The sequence below is a fragment of the Dermacentor variabilis genome, chromosome 1 (assembly GCF_050947875.1).
Source record: "Dermacentor variabilis isolate Ectoservices chromosome 1, ASM5094787v1, whole genome shotgun sequence".
NCBI classification, from domain to species: domain Eukaryota; kingdom Metazoa; phylum Arthropoda; class Arachnida; order Ixodida; family Ixodidae; genus Dermacentor; species Dermacentor variabilis.
The window spans coordinates 185,019,870-185,038,120 of record NC_134568.1 but is presented as its reverse complement, the minus strand read 5'-3'; the positions used below and the strand labels follow the sequence as shown (position 1 = coordinate 185,038,120).

The window sequence follows — 18,251 nt, the reverse complement described above, 5'->3', positions numbered from 1 at the left end:
CTGAGTGGCTACCTACTGGGTGATGAAACATAGGAACGCTATTGCAGTACATTATTTAACACTTAACAATATTGAAAAAAAATTTTGAGCTCTAAATCTTTAAATTAAAAGGAAATGAAAGGTGAGAATGTCATGTCAGCATACTCCTAACTTATTGCTTGTTACCACAGAGGCACACAATTTAAGATGACTCCCAAGGATTGGACAATAATGAAAATTAATTTTTAATGGAAATAGTCTGACAAGTGATCCTATAATGCAAACAATATTTAAGCCTGTCACCCAGGGAGTTGGAAAGATAATTAGTCTAATTACTACTGTGAGCCATTTTACAATGTATGCCTGAGTGATAATGTGGACATCTTTTTTTTAAACGCCCTCTATATTCTCTATTCTCTAGATTCAAGAAAATTGCTGCTCTAGATTTGGTATCAGCGTACTAGAGCAAATGGCACAAATATGGAACAGCGCCTTTACTAAGGGCCTTTGTTTTGGGCATCTGTTAACCCCTCTTGCTTTTCAATGCATCCAGTGCTCACAACTTCAGTATAGATACAGGTATTGCAGTGAAGACCATCTACTAAACAATGCAATTTTTGCCTAGCACTGTTCATAGCTTCTGTGGACATCAGAATTTGCTATAATTTCCAATACAATAACTAATTTGGACTAATTAGTTGAGGGAGCATGTAGTGATCGCAGAATTCAAGTTAGCCAATATATGAAACTAACTATTTGTTATAAACTCTGTGCCTAACAGCAGTTTTGAGAAACACAGACTTAAATGTGCCAAATACATCCCACAACCTACAATCTACTGCGTGTTCTTAGCAGCCACTTGAAGTAGGCTTGTTTTATTTGTTCAAGTAAAATTTATTAAATTTATGCCCAATATGTGAACACTGCATCTGTGAACACAATTCTAAACACCAAATTTGGTTGTTTGCAGCACAATATCTTCTGCATTGCATTTCCTTTCCCGTGCATAAACTAGAAGCTGTGTGGAGGCTATTGATTTGCCACATCAGGCAGACCCAAATGGCACCATAATTGGCAAGGCAGCCCCCCCCCCCCCCCCCCAGCCGCAGCCCTCATCCTCTCTAAAGATGCCATGTCAAAGAAATTCGACATGCTCTATTTAAGAGCAGCACCACTGTGTAGTGCATGCATGAGGCCTTATTGGCAAAAAATTTAATGGCCGTTTAAGTGGGGACAGGATGCAAAAAAAAAAAAAAAAAAGAGCAATTTCCAGCTCAATTATTCAAGAAGACACCAGTAAACATTCAGTTACAGTAATAAAGCAGGAATTTGTTTTGAGATGGGCTGGTCTTGGATAAAAGCAGTGTTTGGAAAATGCATCCACTGTGCAAAGAAAAAGCTTGGCATAATCTGGTGTATCACTGTAAACATTGTTTCCCTCTCTTCTTTTAGGAGCTTAAGTAGTTGAAGGGTGTGATACAATGCTGATGAATCAATTCGAAACTGACTGAAAAAATAATAATAAAAACAATCACCCATTATGATACTCCCTAATGTGAAATTTGAGTGCAGCTTTATACATGTTTTCATTTTGCGATATACTGAGAAAGAATTTGAGAGTGACATGTAGCAGAGTCAGCGACCGTTGAAAATCTGATCTGTGGGTCAAGCGAGTCAGCTTTTATGCATGACTCGTTGAAGTTTCCAGTGTAATCGCTAATGTTGGTTGGCTTCCACAAAGTACCACACAATTCACTTCACCCATACAATCAGATTACAAAACAATCGCAAACCATGACAATCTGAACAAGCGTGAATGAGACAAAACCAAGCAAACCAAACAAGCGGGAGCAGATGATAGTATGAAACGAGCAGTCTGGCTGAAACCAGTTACGAGTACGCATCGGGTGGTTGGGCAGGTCCATACGACACCAGTTTCCCGCGCGCACCTCACCGAAGGGGCCGCTTTCATTGGTCTCGGCTGTTTGCGGCTCGTGTATTTCATATCCCGCTCCACATTCGGTCTTTCATCCTTCGCTGTGCTTGTTCGCCCTGTTACGCTGCCGCTTGCCGCAGGAACGGGCACATAAGAGCTGCGCTCTAAAAACAAACTGAGGTCACTACTGGCACAGACAGTGTCATTTGACAACAATTTAGCATCACCTCTCTTCCTGGACATGAAGTCTTGCACTTTCAAACCAGTTTTGATGACCACTTTTACAGTGCAGCTCTTAGGAGGTCGTTCCTACGTTGAGTGTCGGCGTCCCTTGTAACCGAGCAAATGAACAATTCGAAGGATGAAAGGGCGAACACGGAGTACAGCGGGAGATGCAAGACGGCAAGAGTGAAGAGAGAGTGTTGAGGAAAGTGAAGGAGAGTATGGTGAAAGGATGAGGAGGAAAGCGGAGTGCTGCACAAGACATCCTCAACGGCAGCGACCAGGCATACGGCTATGGAAACAAAGCGCTGGTGTCAGCTTCGGACCCGCTACACATCAGCTCCATGCAAGCCACATGTTCCCGTGTTCACGCTTTCTTTCTGAACAATGAGCGACGCAACAGATGGAAATGCTTTGTCTGCTGCTACTGCTAAACAAACTGCCCGAGCAGAGGCTCAGCGCCACCACCTTCTTGACGCTGTCGCTCAGAATCAAATTCCTTGTCACAATATACTGTGAATTCAAGACACCTAAATGGCTGCGCTCAAAATTCACATTAGGGAGCATCGTAATCATCAGTGAATCTTTTATGCATATTGTGCTCTACATAAGTTATATTCAGGAGGGCTTTAGGGGCCACATGTGATGAACCAGTAAAATAGTAAAGCTTTGAATGTTCCGTAATTTTTCTCATTTTGCATTGTTTTAGCAATGTCGAGCTTACAAAACCTATTCATCATCATCATCCTATTTTATGTCCACTGCAGGACGAAGGCCTCTTCCTGCAATCTCCAATTACCCTTGACCTGCCCCAACTGATCCCAACTAGTTCCTGCAAATTTTTTAATTTCATCACTCCACCTACCCTTCTGCTGTCCTTGACTGTGCTACTATTCTCTTGGCACCCATTCTGTAACCTTAATGATCCACCAGTTATCAAACCTACGCATTACATGACCTGCCCAGCTTCATTTCTTTCTCTTAATGCCAATTAAAATATCGGCTATAGCCATTTGCTCTCCGATCCAAACCGCTCTCTTTGTGTCTCTTAATGTTACGCCTAGAATTATTCGTTCCATCGCTCTTTGCATGGTCCTTAACTTGTTCTCCAGCTTCCTAGTCAGTCGCCAAGTTTCTGCCCTATATGTCAGCACCGGTAAAATGACCTTCAGAAGAGTATAGGCTTGGGCTGGTTGGTAATACATAGAGACACTAGAAGCATAGCGCAGGAATGATGATCGACAAAGACTAGACCAGGACAAGCACTTGTCCTCTCTAGTCTTTGTCGATCGTCCTTCCCGCGCTATGCTTCTAGTTTAACCGGTAAGATGCACCGATTGCACACTTCCTTTTCAATGATAATGGTAAGCTTACAGTCAGGAGCTGACAATGTCTGCCGTATGTACTCCAACCAATTTGTAATTTTCTGTGAATTTCCTTCTCATCATCAGGGTTCCCTGTGAGTAATTGACCTAGGTAAATGCACTCCTTCAGAGACTCTAGAGCCTGAATGGCATTTCTGAACTCTTGTTCCCTTGCCCGGCTACTCATCACTACCTTTGTCTTCTGCACTTCCCCAAGGCCACTCTTACACTCTCTCTGTTAAAGGGCCCCTCCCCAGGCCCCATAGCAAATTTTGATTATATGCTGGTAGTTGTTACGTGTCCTATAGGGAGTGCTCTGCCTCAAAAAGTTTTCAAATCAGCTCAGTAATAGCCGAGATAAAAATATTTCAGTGTCGCAAACCCATGATTCCAGGAGGTGAGCTTCACCGCAAACAGACGCTCGCTCCACTTGCCTCATCTAGCCTCTGCAAGTGAAATTACTTCCCTGCATTCTCCCATACCGGACCTCGAGGATCGCGTGAATGCATACATCATGGGCCCCGCCTTTATTATTATTTTTTTTCTTTTCTCACTTTTTTTGCGGCGTGTCGCACTTTCGCTGATGGCATTGTGTGCAACCTGTTGCGACTGTCTCGTTTCGTGCAGCACACAATTTTGCACGCTGTGCACGAGGAAATCTGACTAGCGGTATAAGTCTGTGCTACACGAATACTGAGGCAGACACAAGTGGATCACAGAGCATGATGCTGCGCTGGAACATGGCAGAAAATGACGTAGTTTCGGTGTTTGCGTGCGCGATTGCATGACGTGGGAACAAGCAGACGGAACGGAAGTACATCTTTCTTGCTGCCGTGCGAAGTAAAACAAGAACATGCAGACATTCGGTTTGTGTGTTTTATTATTTCTCTAAGCTTTAACTTGTCTATTTTAGCAACATATTGTTACAGTTAATGTTGAACCGGCTTTATTTAAAGGACGAGGTTGATGGTGAAGTAAAGATGGCGTCCCGAGGCTGCGCTAGCTAACGTCTTCCTCCTCCTCTTCTCTCCAGGCTCATGCCATAGCAATCCCCGGTTGCCAGACGAAGCCCGCTGGGCAAGTCCAAATAACTCGGAAAGCATAGGGTGAAACTGCTTAAGACGAGCAACATGTACTAACTGGGTCCGACTAGACCGACGACCAGCGGACGTCAAGTGTGCCACCACGCACGTCAAGTCACTCAAGTGATCTACAATGACAAATGGGCCCGTGTACTGGGATAAAAACTTTTTGCATAAGCCACATTTACATTCCGGAGTCCACAACCACACAAAGTCTCCTTTAGCGTACAAGACAGACTGGTGTTGGCTGACAACGTTCCTTGATGACGTTGCACTAGTACGGCACCAATGCCGATGCCGCTGGCATCAGCGTGCACTTCCATAGGTGAGGATGCATCGAAGCGAGGCAATATGGGCCCTGATGTTATTAGAAATTTTAGCTGGTGGAACGCGTCGTCGCAAGCCGATGTCCAGTTGAAAGGGACGGCTTTTTGGAGAAGACATGTTAGGGGGTACACCACGTCGGCAAATCTTGGGACGAAGCGATGAAAATACGAGCACAGGCCCAAGAAACTCCTCAACTCCCGCACTGACTTCAGAGCTTCGAAGGAGCTGACTGCCTCAATCTTCCATGGATCTGGCCTCACACCGTTTTTGTCGACCAGATGCCCAAGTACTAACGTCTCGGTTTCCCTGAAACGACATTTCTTAGAATTTAGGATCAAGTCAGCTTGTTTGACGCAATCCAGAACAAGACTAATACCCCTGTCACACGGACGCGGCTAAAGTCCTTTTAACTCCCTTCAACCAAGGATGTCTTTATCTCGAGGGAGATGCACGCTGTGTCACACGGCAGTCCTTTAGCAAAGGAAGCTTAGGGAAGTTCCTAGCGAAAGGAGATGGAAGATCTCCCTTGCAGACTGAAGGGAGTACTCTTGTTCCCAGCGTGCTTGAATTTCGAGTCAAGAAATCACCCTCATTTTTATTAATTTCACTTTTACCCGCAATTATAACTGTTTTTATTGCATATAATTTGGTATTTGAGCACTGACAAAGATATTTCAGTTGAGCAGCTACATTCGACTCTCGAACCGGGCGTTCTTGGAATGGCAGCTGCGTTTGCCCTGACTGCGCCATTTTTTGTTGTTTTGGTCAACGCGATCGCACGTCTCGCGCATGGTGAACGAGTGATTCACGTCTTTCCCAAGACTTTTTAGCAATATATAACGTGTTTCTTTCATGACTGAGTAAGAGGTGAGCAGCGCCTAATGGGCCCCCAGCGGCAGCTTTCAAAAGCTCTTTTATAGGCCGTGTGACACGGAGCTAGCTCCTTTGAGGTGAAACTCCCTTGCGGTCCTTTAAGGAAAGGAAGTTTGAAGGAGATCCGAGTTGCCCGTGTGACACGGGTATAAGACGGCTGTTACGCTCACTGAATGTGCTGCCAAAAATCACCACATCATCAAGGTAGCACAAACAAATTTCCCATTTAAGTCCTCGGAGGATAGTGTCCATGAATCGTTCAAATGTTGCTGGCGTGTTACAAAGGGCGAGCAGCACACTGTTAAATTCGTAAAGACCGTCTGGTGTCATGAAGGCCGTTTTCTCTTTATCGTCTGGGTGCATGGGTATCTGCCAATACCCCGATCGCAAATCCAGTTGTGAAAAGAAGGCAGTGGAATGTAGACAATCGATGACATCATCAATTCTAGGAAGTGGATACACATTGTTTTTGGTGACCGCATTCAGTTTCCTGTAATCAATGCAGAACCGCCATGATCCATCCTTCTTCTTTACTAAGATTACGGGTGCTGCCCACGAACTAGAGGACTCTTGGACAACATTTTTCCATAGTATATCTTTCATCTGTTCAGCAATAACAGTCCTCTCTGTTGAAGAAACGCGGTAAGGCTTTTGCCGAATGGGGTGCGCAGATCCAGTGTAAATTCTGTGGCGAGCACGAGAACACAGGAGTGAAGCCTACTTGTCGCCTTGTGTGAAATCGAACACAGAAAGATGTGCCAACAAAACTTGTGCAAGAGCGTGGCGCTCATGTGAGGGCAGCGCCTTGTTGATCATCCGTAGGATCTGCTATTCAGAAGTGCTTTGGTGGGGATCGCTAGTATGAGACTGCTCTTCCTCGCTTAGAACTGTAATGGAACTGTAAGTAATCTCGTCAAATTCAGCGAGCTTCATATCACACTGGAGAACAGCAGGGAAGCAAGAACAATTGAAAGCCCCCAAATTTCAGGCGCCATTCACTACTCTCACGAGAGAGCGTGATACAAGTACATCTTTCTTTGCGCAGCTTGACGTAAGTGGCTGGACTTGCGCGTCAAACGATGAAAGTTCGGCAGCAGGGAAATTGACAGGGATACGTGAAAGTGACCAAGGCGGTAGCAGCAAATCGTTCGAAACAACACGATAGTTTTTCTCTGGTAAGGATGTGTCGGCAAGAGTGGCGAGAAGCGTGCTATTCAAAGTAATTTCGCCTGTGCCACAGTTAACGGTTGCACTACAATCCTGAAGCAAGTCAATCCCAAGAATCACATCGTGAGTGCACTGCGGTAGTACGAGAAATTCTGTTTTAAGACCTTCTCCTCCGAATAAAACACTTGCAACACAAATACCAAGGGGAACTAGGCTCTCTCCACTGACACTACAAAATATCACACCATAATTCCACGGGAACATAACTTTCTGACCCAGCCTCTCTTTGAAAGTCACACTCATGACGGAAACGGCAGACCAGTATCCACTAATGCAGTTGCAGGTATACTATCAATTAACACACGCACTTCGTTCTTCACCATCATAATAGGCAGAGGAGTATTTCGCAGACACCGACTGTCCGGCGACCTTACCTTCATCGGCCACGCCCGCTAGTTTCCCTACGGCAGTGGTGACTGGTTGGGGGCATCAGGCGGTGGTCTGAAGCTGGCGAGCCACTCCTTCTACTATATTGACGGAAGGTATTCCGGGGTGGCGCGCCTGTGGTATTTGCAGTATCAGGGTCTGTTGGCCAACGGTCGTCATAACTGCCACATTCAAAATTAGGCCAAGCTGGTGGTGGGCCATATGTTGTTGTCTGTCGGCGCCGGCGACAAAAACGAGCAATGTGTCCTGAGGCGCCACAGCTGTAACACACAGGCTATGCGCGACTGACGTTGTAAGCCTTGGGGTCAACCCTGGGACGTTACGAATTCCGAATTCTGATTCGTGGTGGTAGTTCGACGAGTGCGTTGATCGTGTGTCATGTCATCGGAAAAGGAACATCGGTGCTGTCGCAGCTGATCGACTCGACAGTCTGCAACGCCTGACATGGCAGACAATGCGGACACAGCAGATGCATGTTCATAAGGTTGGTTGGAAGCGCAACCAAGCTGTTCCGACATCTGCCCCTTTGGTGTGTCGTTCAAGTTCTTCGCGGACAATTTGCCTTATGGTTGCCACAAGGTCAAATTGAAAACTGTAGTTGTCATTATCGTCAATGCTTGCCACTGTTGTGACATTCGCTAACCTGCTGAACTTTGGTCTGATACGGCGCAGCTTCGAGGCCTCAAATGTGCGGCAATGCTTGATGAGGTCGGCGACCGAGGTGAGACTCTCCTTTCCGATTAAATTATTGTAAACATCCTTGGCTATGCCTTTGAGAAGGTGACAAACTTTGTCCTCTTCGGACATTCGAGGATTGACCGTTTTGCAAAGCTTCAGGATCGCCTCTATGTACGTAGTACAGGTCTCACCTGGAACTTGAGCACGCTGAAGCAATGTCTTCTCCGCCCGCTTCCTTTTCATTGTGGAATTGCCAAAGCACTCTGTGAGGTCAGTGACGAAGCTATCCCACGTTGTGAACATATCTTCATGGTTCTCGAACCACACTAGCGCAGTGTCTGTGAGGAACAGAACGACATTGTCGAGCTGAGCCGTGGAGTTCTAGCCGTTGTACTTGCTCACACGCTTGTAGTGGGTGAGCCATTCCTCCACGTCCTCGCCGAGTTTTCCAGAGAAAGGGTGGGGTTCCATCTGATGCATCCAGGCGCCAGTTGTTCGCACTGCAGCAGGAAGAGAAGGCTGTTGGTCGCCGCTGTGGGACATCGGGATCTCAAGTGGTGTCGGAGACAGTCGAGTGAAGTGTCGGTTCCGGCGTGGCACTTGCTGCAGCACCTCCGTCGTCTTGGTCGAAGTACCCCGCACCTCCATCACAAAACTGTTACGGTTAATGTTGAACCGGCTTTATTTAAAGGATGAAGTTGATGGTGAAGTAAAGATGGCGTCCCGAGGCTGCGCCAGCTAACGTCTTCCTCCTCTTCTCACCCGGCTCATGCCGTAGCAATATTACACAAATAACAGATGTTGGCTTGAATAATTCTCAGTCATGTGTCACCACGATTGACGTCACAGCGCGAACACATGTACGTAGGCGCACTAGCACGTGTATGTCATGCTCCGGCTTGGAGCGTCACGGCCACGAGAAGGGAAAACGACGTTCGGTTTGAAATTTCAGATCTTTCCGCGGCGTGTAACGATGTAATACTTTGCAGACACGATCGTTATCGTGCATTGTGTGCTCAGCACTTGTCAGCTCAAAATGTCCAGACTTGGTAGGTGGTCCTTTAAGGTCCTCAATCATTTGTTGTAACTCGTCTCCAGTGTTGCTGAACAGGACAATGCCATCTGCAAACCGAAGGTTGCCGAGATAGTTGCCATTGATTCTTACTGTTAAGCCTTCCCAGTTTAATAGCTTGAATACTTCTTCCAAGCACGCAGTGAATAACATCAGAGAGATTGTGTCTCCTTATCTGACCTCTTTCTTTATAGGTATCTTCCTACTTTTCTTGTTTAGAATTAAGGTAGCTGTGGAATCTCTGTAGATATTTTCCAAGATATTTATGTGTGCCACTTGTACTCCTTGATTACATAATGCCTCTATTACTGCTGGCATCTCTACTGAATCAAATGCGTTTTCGTAATCTATGAAAGTCATAGAGAAGCTGCTTGTAGTCTGCAGAATTCTCAGTTACCTGATAAATGAGATGGATATGATCCATTGTGGAGTATCCCTTCCTGCAGCCAGCCTGTTCCTCTGGTTGACTGAAGTCCAGTGTTGCCCTTATTCTATAGGAAATTATCTTGGTAAATATATTATATAATACTGGGAGTAAGCTAATGGGCCTATCATTTTTCAATTCTTTAACATCTCCCTTTTTAGGAATTATTGCAATATTTGCATTCTTCCAGTTCTATGCGACCCTTGGAGTCGACAAACACTTCGCATAGAGAGCTGCCAGTTTCTGAAGTATTATGTCTCCTCCATCTTTGATTAAATCGACTGTTATTCCATCTTTTCCTGCCACTTTTCCTCGTTTCATGTCTTGCAAGGCCCTTCTAACTTCATCACTGGGTATGAAAGGAGTCTCTGCAACCTGTTCTTTTTCCTACAGCACAAAGGACAAGGACAAGACGAGTGCAAATACACAGCACTGTGTTATGTGCACTTGTCTCGTCTTTGTTAAAGAAGGAATTAAATTACGGGGTTTGACATGCCAAAACCAATTTCTGATTATGAGGCACGCCGTAGTGGAGGACTCCGGAAATTTCTACCACCTGGGGTTCTTTAATGTGCACCTAAATCTAAGTACACGGGTGTTTTCGCATTTTGCACCCATCGAAATGTGGCAGCCGTGGCTGGGATTCGATTCCGTGACCTCGTGCTCAGCAGCCCAACACCATAGCCACTGAGCAACCAAGTGGGTCTCGTCCTTGTCCTTTGCGCTGTAGGAAAAAGAATGTCGCACCAACTTGCCCAAGCTTAAACAGTCTCTGCAACTGTATCGTGGCCCCTCTGGAATTTGTTCAGGTCAGTATAGAATTCTTCTGCTACATTTATTATACATTCAAGATTGCAGATGATGTTACCCTATTTATCTTTAAGTGCATACATCTTGGTTTGTTCTATGCAATGTTTCCGTTTCACCGATTTCATGCTGCGTGCATTTTTTATGGCTTCCTCAGTTTTTCTCACATTTTCGAATATCTCTTATTTTCTCCTTGTTGATCAATTTTGACAGTTCTACGAATTCTATGTTATCTCTTGAGTTGGACACTTTCATTCTTTGTCATTTCTTTATTAGGTTCTTTGTTACTTGGGAGAGCTTGCCTACAGGTTGCCTTGGTGCCTTACCTCCCACTTCAATTGCTGCCTCTGAAGCAAGCTTAGTTATGGTTTCATTTATTACCTCTATGTCACCTTCATCTCTCTGTTCTAAGGCTGCATATTTGTTCGCAAACAGCAGCCTGACTTGGTCTGCTTTTACCCTTACTGTGTCTAGGTTGGCCTGTTTCTTCCCGACCAATTTTACTCTTTCTCTCTTCAAATTGAGGTGAATCTGAGCCCTTACCAACCTATGATCACTGCACTTTACTCTACCAACACTTCAACATCCTTCACTTTGCTGGGATCGGCAGAAAGTATGAAATCAATTTCATTTCTTGTTTTGCCATCAGGGCTTTTCCAGGTCCATTTTCTGTAGCTACGCTTCCTGAAAAAGGTGTTCATTATTCGCAAAACCTATTGTTTCTATACTATTTTAGGCATATTTAGTTTTAGATAAATTTCTTGTTAATTTTTGTGCAGAATATAACAGAGATGCCACATTGCTGAATTTTGCTTTTCTTAATACTGAAAAAAATTGAATTTTTCAGTATGAAGTGGTCTCACTTGCAAAAAAAAAAAAAAATTTTTTTTTAGAAAGAGACAAAGACCCTGAAATATAAAAATAGGCTCACAATTATGTATATGTTCGTTCCTTCAAAAGCAATAACACAAAGGAAGACGCAGTGTCCCTATAATTTTGCAACAATATATTTTGTTAGCAACCACAACCCTTTAACATTGTATGAGTCATAATTGCTTTAAAAATTAAGCTAGAGCAATGATACTTAGCCCAGAGTACTGCGTGAATGCCACAAAGAATACGACCAATTTTCACTGAAATCGGAGGCAGTGGCTCAAAAGCTGGGGATCTTGGCCTGTGTCCCCCTTTAAACATGAAAAAATAGTTGCACAAAACATTGTGTACTGCAAACTGAAGCTGGTGTCTTTAAAAATGTATTACAACTATATACTGTCTGTAAACATATTGTAACGATGTTAATAAAACAACAATATTTATTAAGGGCGAACTTGTGCCTACAAGTAAAAGTCACTGCGGTCGTGAAGAAATCCGCGGCAGTCGCATTCTCAAACTGGGCTCGAACTGTCTTCCTCTTTCTTCTTGCGTGACACCTCGTGCGCGTGGCGCATGCGAGCTGGGTCCAACTGGCTACCCGTGCCACGAAGATCGCTGCCTGTTGCTGAACAACACGGTAGGGCTTGCACAGTGTCCAATACGAAGGGCACGCAACTTGAATGTGACCAAGTTGTGGCGGCATTATCCCCCTCCTTACCGCATCGGCCCGATGCGTGAGAGGAAGTACGGGTTGCTGTGGGCTCTCATTTTTTTTTTTTTTTGTTCATGACCTTTCCTGGTAGGGTTTTATGCGGACAACATGCACAACTTCCGCAGAGTTACGCAGTCTTGGGCTCTCGTGTTCAGCGGATTTCACTTCGTAAGTGACGTCGCTTAAACGACGAAGTATTTCGTAAGGGCCGAAGTATCGGCGCAGAAGCTTTTCAGACAGTCCATGACGTCGCACTGGGGTCCATACCCACACCTTGTCACCGGGCTGATAATGAGCTTCACTACGGCGCTCGTTGTACCGGCTGGAGTCGATGCGTTGTTGGCAGCGTATTCGGTACCTTGCCATCTGTCGTGCCTCCTCGGCTCTTTGCAAGAAATCATCGAAGTCAGATGAGTTGTTTTCTTCATCTAACGGCAACATAGCAGCCAAAGTTGTGGTTACTGCTCGGCCAAATACAAGTTCAAAGGGAGCGACTCATGTTGTTTCTTGAGCGGCCGTATTATATGCGAAGATGATGTACGGCAAAATTTCGTCCCACAGCCTACGTTCAACGTCGACATACATCGAAAGCATGTCAGTCAGCGTTCTGTTGACGCTTTCAGTTAAACCGTTTGTCTGAGGGTGATACGCCGTAGTTCTCCTGTGATCAGTATGTGTCATTTGCAACAAGCATTTCATTAGGTCCGCAGTAAAGGCTGTTCCACGATCGGTAATAACAACTGTGGAAGCATGCCTGAGCACGATATCATTGACAAAGAATTTTGCAACTTCGACAGCTGTTGCACTGTACAGGGAATCAGTTTCTGCGTAACGGGTCAGATAGTCCGTGGCCACAACTATCCACTTTTTGCCTAAAGATGATGTTGGGAAGGGTCCAAGGAGGTCTATACCGACTAGTTGGAATGGGGCTTTTGGTGGCTCTAATGGCTGGAGAAGGCCTGCCAGTTTTACGGATGGAGTCTTGCGCCTTTGACACTCGCAAGTTAGTGCGAGTGTCAAAGTAGTTCTGACATAGTGCTGCACTGATGCTAATAACTTAGGCCAGTAGTATTTCAGACAAATCCTGGCGAATGTACGGCTCACGCCCATGTGTCCAGATGTCGGTTCATCACGACACGCATGCAAAATTTCTTCTCGCATAGCTGTGGGTACAAGTAAAGACCGTCATGACACGCATGCAAAATTTCTTCTCGCATAGCTGTGGGTACGTACCGACAAGTAAAAACCGCCCAACGTGGTGTAGTGCCAAGGACCACATGACGACGTTCAATGAACTTACACAGTTCCACCGCCTGGCTCGAAGGACTTTCCCACCCCCGCACCCGGGATTGAGCCGAGCGGAGGCGGTGCTGTTCAGACGGTTGCAAACTGGTTCCTTACCCACCCCAGTGTTAATGACTCATCTATACCTGAAATTATATGTGAGTGATGTGTGCCGCGTGTGCCAGCGGGGGAGGGCCACCCTGATGCACATCCTATGGGATTGCACCAAGTTCCCCGATGAAGCTTCGACAAGTACGATTCCGCCACGACTCACGGCTGCAGTGGAATGCTACAACCACGAAAGCCAAACCTGGGCCATCCAGCAGGTCTCAGCGGCTCTTGAAAGACAAAGGCCGAGTGAAATAGACGGAACGTTGCCCCTCAGGGCAACCCACCGCGGGAGTAACATGCGCTGGAGTTAAGTAGAGACCATCCGCTGAGAAGACGTCAGGGCCCGCGTCACGGCGCCATTTAGTCATGGTGTCGTTCTGCAGGCGACTAAATGAAGTTGTTTCTCTCTCTCTCTCGCTGTTCTCAAAGTTTCTCTTGTAGAGGACATTTCCTTGCATACAGAACGAGGATAGTCCTCTAGAGAAAATACCCGGGAGTTGAACGTCGAGTCCCTCCAGGCGCTGTATAAGCGGAAGCAAGTCTGGGTCATCTCGTTGTTGTTGAGTGATTTGTGACGCGTCAACAATGCCAAGGAACGGGAAATCCTCTTCTTCTGACACAGCAGTCTCGACAGGTGCGCATGACAAGCAGTGAGCATCGCTGTGTTTCTTCCCGGATCGGTATACGACAATAATATCATTACAAAGACGGCGCCGAATAAAACAACACACGAAGAAGGGGGACACGAGACAGCAAGTAGGCGCACGAACAACTCAGTTGTTCGTGCGCCTACGTGCTGTCTCGTGTCCCCCTTCTTCGTGTGTTGTTTTATTCGGCGCCGTCTTTGTAATCATGCTTAACCAACTAGCCCGCCAACACATGCTCAGTTAATACGTAACAATATCAGTTCCAATATATAAGTTCCTACGTAACAATATCATACTCTTGAGGCCTAAGGCTCCATCTTGCTAGTCGTCCGGATGGATCCTTGAGATTCGCCAGCCAGCAAAGCGAATGGTGATCACTGACTGCTCTGAATGGTCTACCATAGAGGTAGGGCTGAAATTTACGTATTGCCCAAATGACTGCAAGACACTCTTTCTCGGCCGCTGAGTAGTTTGCCTCTGCTTTCGAGAGCTTACGGCTGGCATAAGCTATTACTTTCTCCTCGCCGTTCTTCCACTGTACTAGTATGGCACCGAGGTCGACGTTACTTGCATCGGTATGAACTTCACTGTTGGCTGTCTCATCAAAATGGGCAAGGATTGGAGAAGCTTGCAGGCGTTTCCTTATCTCATCAAAGGCGTCTTGTTGTTCGTTTTCCCACATGAAAGGTTGATCTTCTCTTGTTAGCATTGTAAGGGGCTCAGCAATCTTTGAACAGTTTTTCACAAATCTTCTGTAGTATGCGCATAAACCCAAAAAACGTCGCACTGACTTTTTTTCTGTGGGTGTCGGGAACCTCGCAACAGCTGCTGTCTTTTCGGGATCTGGCCGAACGCCTTCAGGACTGATGACGTGTCCAAGAAACCGAAGTTCATCGAAGCCGAATCAACATTTTTCTGGCTTAATTGTCAAGTCTGATGCGCGGATAGCTCCTTGTACTAGTTGCAGGCGCTCTAGATGTTGGTCAAATGTGGTGGAAAATATGACCACATCATCCAAATACACTAAGCACGACTGCCATTTCAATCCTGCGAGCACAGTGTCCATCATTCACTGGAACGTTGCAGGCGCAGAACAGAGGCTGAATGGAAGCGCTTTAAATTCATAGAGGCCATCAGGGGTTACGAATGCTGTCTTTTCACGGTCCCGCTCATCCACCTCTATTTGCCAATATCCACTCTTGAGATCCAGGGAGGAGAAAAACTTGCACATCGGAGTCGATCGAACGTATCGTCGATACGCGAAAGGGGATATACATCCTGCTTAGTTACGCTGTTCAATTTACAGTAGTCGACGCAGAATCAAAGTGTGTTATCTTTTTTTCTTAATGAGCACTACAGGAGACGCCCATGGACTGCTGGAAGGCTGAATAATGTCATCTGAAAGCATCTTCTCTACTTGCTTCTTGATGATCTCCCTTTCTTTTGGTGAAACTCTATACGGGTGCTGGCATACCGGTCTTGTGGTGTTCTCTGTTATGATTCTGTACTTTGCAACAGACGTGCGTCGTACCTTCGAGGAAGTGGAGAAGCAGCCAGAAAAATCCTTTATCAGGGCATGTACTTGTATGTTTCTCTTGGGCTTACGGGAGTCTCGGGTTGACGGTAATTGATCTATCGACACTGCAGGTTCCTGGCAGGGCAGTTGACGTTGTAGTTAGGCTGCATAATTCGGTCACTACACAGAACTCGTGGAAATAGGCAATAGCTGTTTCTTGTGTAATGTGTTGGAATTCATTTCCGAAATTCGTAAGTGCAACATTTGCACGGCCATCGCTTAACTGAACAAGACCCCGAGCCACGCAAATACCTTTGTTGAAAAGGAGCTCTATGTTTCCATCCGCTATGCCTTCGCGGTCGGAAAATCTTTCATTCTCCACAAGAACCATTATACTGCAGCGTGGTGGCACAGTTACGTCATCAACGACGCACAGTGTAGCGAGACGTCACTCCTCTGATTCTTCCACAGGTATAGCTTGTTTTGTCGAGAAAGACACACTGGACCTATGTAGGTTAATTATGGCACCGTTATCTTGTAGAAAATCCATTCTCAATATAAGTTCTTGTGAACATTCTGGCCAGAAGTCAGAAACGTAAGTAAAGCCTTTTATCATAAGTCTTGAGGTGCATCGGCCAAGGGGCGTAATGACAGCCTGCCGTGCGTATCTGCGGCCCAGGCCACTGCGTCACAACTGTTTTCAGGTGCTTCGCCATCTTGAAGCTTACTACCGAATAATCAGCGCCGGTGTCGACTAAGGCATTCAGCTCGCATCCGTCTATTATCAACCGCAAATCTGACGTAATCGTTTCGTTCCTGCACCTGTATACTGGAATTATCTCGTCACCGCACTGGAACCGCGTTGGAGGATCTTCGTAACTCTGGTTTTCAATCAGCAGCCTCACCTCCACAGGTCGCTTGCTTCAGTTTTCCTGGTGTGGTCTTGGTGAACGACGCCTAGACAATCTTGGAGACGCGCGTGGGCTAGGCGATCGGTAGCACATGGGCGACGGTGACCGTTGTTGATGTTGGCGAGGAGTAATGGGGCTTTGGCGCGTCGACAAGCATTCTTCGATCTCCGCTGGCCATTCACCGTTTCGGGGGCATATTGCGCTTAAGGAAAACCCCTTAATCCAGCTTGACGGTATGGGCAGAACCTATACAGGTGACCCGCTTCTCCGCAGGGGAAACACAGAGGCCTGTGCTCGTGGTCACGCCAGACGTCACTTTTTCGGGGCCTTTGTTTCACAAAACGAGGTGCACTACGTGCTGAAGGCGGATAGGCAGCTGGTGGTTTCAGCAGACGAGGTGCACTGTGTACTGTCGGCGGGTAGGGAACGGTTGTTGCAACTGCTCCACTACTGTGAACTGCGGCTTGCCTGAGTATGTCGGCGTACGTTGGGGTGCGCCGCATCGGCTGTGGCTCACGGTCTGGATCCCGTATGACCTGCCTCAGTTCGTCCCGGACAACGTCGATGATAGATAGTGCAGTTGGAGCCTGAGGTGTCAGCAGCTTGTTGAGCACTTCCCTGATCACTGACTGGACCAGCTCCCACAGGGCTTCAAGGTCGTTTGGCACGCCTCCAGAGAAGACATGGGCAGGTGCACAGCTTGCCTCATGGTTGTATTGCCAAGTCCGCTGTTCGAGCGTCTTTTCGATGGTCGTTGCTTCGTATCTGAACTCGGTGACCGTGTGTGGTGGGTTGCGGACGAGAACTGCGAAGAGTTCCTGCTTTACTCCACGCATGAGATGGCGCAGCTTCTTATCTTCACTCATGTTTGGATCAGCACGCTTGAACAGGCGGGACATGTCCTCGATGCACATCGCCACGTTCTCGTTTGTGAGTTGGTTCCTAGGTTGAAGAGCAATTTCCGCCTTTTCTTTCCGATGCATGCTGGCGTACGCTGCTAGCAGTTGTCGTCGAAATTCCTCCCAAGAGGACAAGGAGGGTTCGTGGTTTTCATACCACGTTTTTGCGAAGTCCTTCAAAGCGAAATATATGTTACGGAGCTTCTGTCTCTCATTCCATTCATTAAAGCTCGCCACTCTCTCGAATAGTTCCAACCAGTCTTCAACGTCTTCGAATGAGTCGCCGTGGAATTTTGGCGGCTTGCGAGGTTGGCTTACCACCCGCTGTGCCGGTGTTACCTGGCTAGTCATTGTGGCGGCGTCCGTTGTCCGAGTTTCCCTTGGCATGAAGAAAAGAGGGCCGAATTCAGGCGAGTCACCTCGAAGACGGCGGCTGGTCCGCTGGTGTACAGGTGTCAGTTCCACGGGATGGACTGGCTGGTGGTCGGGGCTACGTTGACTTCCATTCGTGGGGCTTCGACTCGTACCCCGCACCTCCACCAGAAATGTAACGATGTTAATAAAACAACGATATTTATTAAGGGCGTACTTGTGCCCACAAGTAAAAGTCACTGCGGTCGTGAAGAGATCCGCGGCAGTCGCATTCTCAAACTGGGCTCGAACCGTCTTCCTCTTTGTTCTCGCATGACACCTCGTGCGCGTGGCGCATGCGAGCTTGGTCTAACCGGCTACTCGTGACACGAAGATTGCTGCCTGTTGCTGAACAACAACACGGTAGGCGTGCACAGTGCCCAATACGAAGGGCGCGCAACTTGAATGTGACCAAGTTGTCGCGGCGATATCATTACATTTTAACGAGAGATGTGGGGATTGACACAAAGTTTTGTATTTTTACTCCAATTGTAAAAAAAGTTGGCACC

General features: G+C 46.6%; 1 protein-coding gene across 3 annotated transcripts in view; it reads right to left on the bottom strand.

The window, feature by feature from the left end:
- Positions 1–18,251, bottom strand: part of LOC142588953 (protein arginine N-methyltransferase 7-like) — a 106,915-nt gene that overhangs the window by 2,198 nt on the left and 86,466 nt on the right. The window lies entirely within an intron of this gene.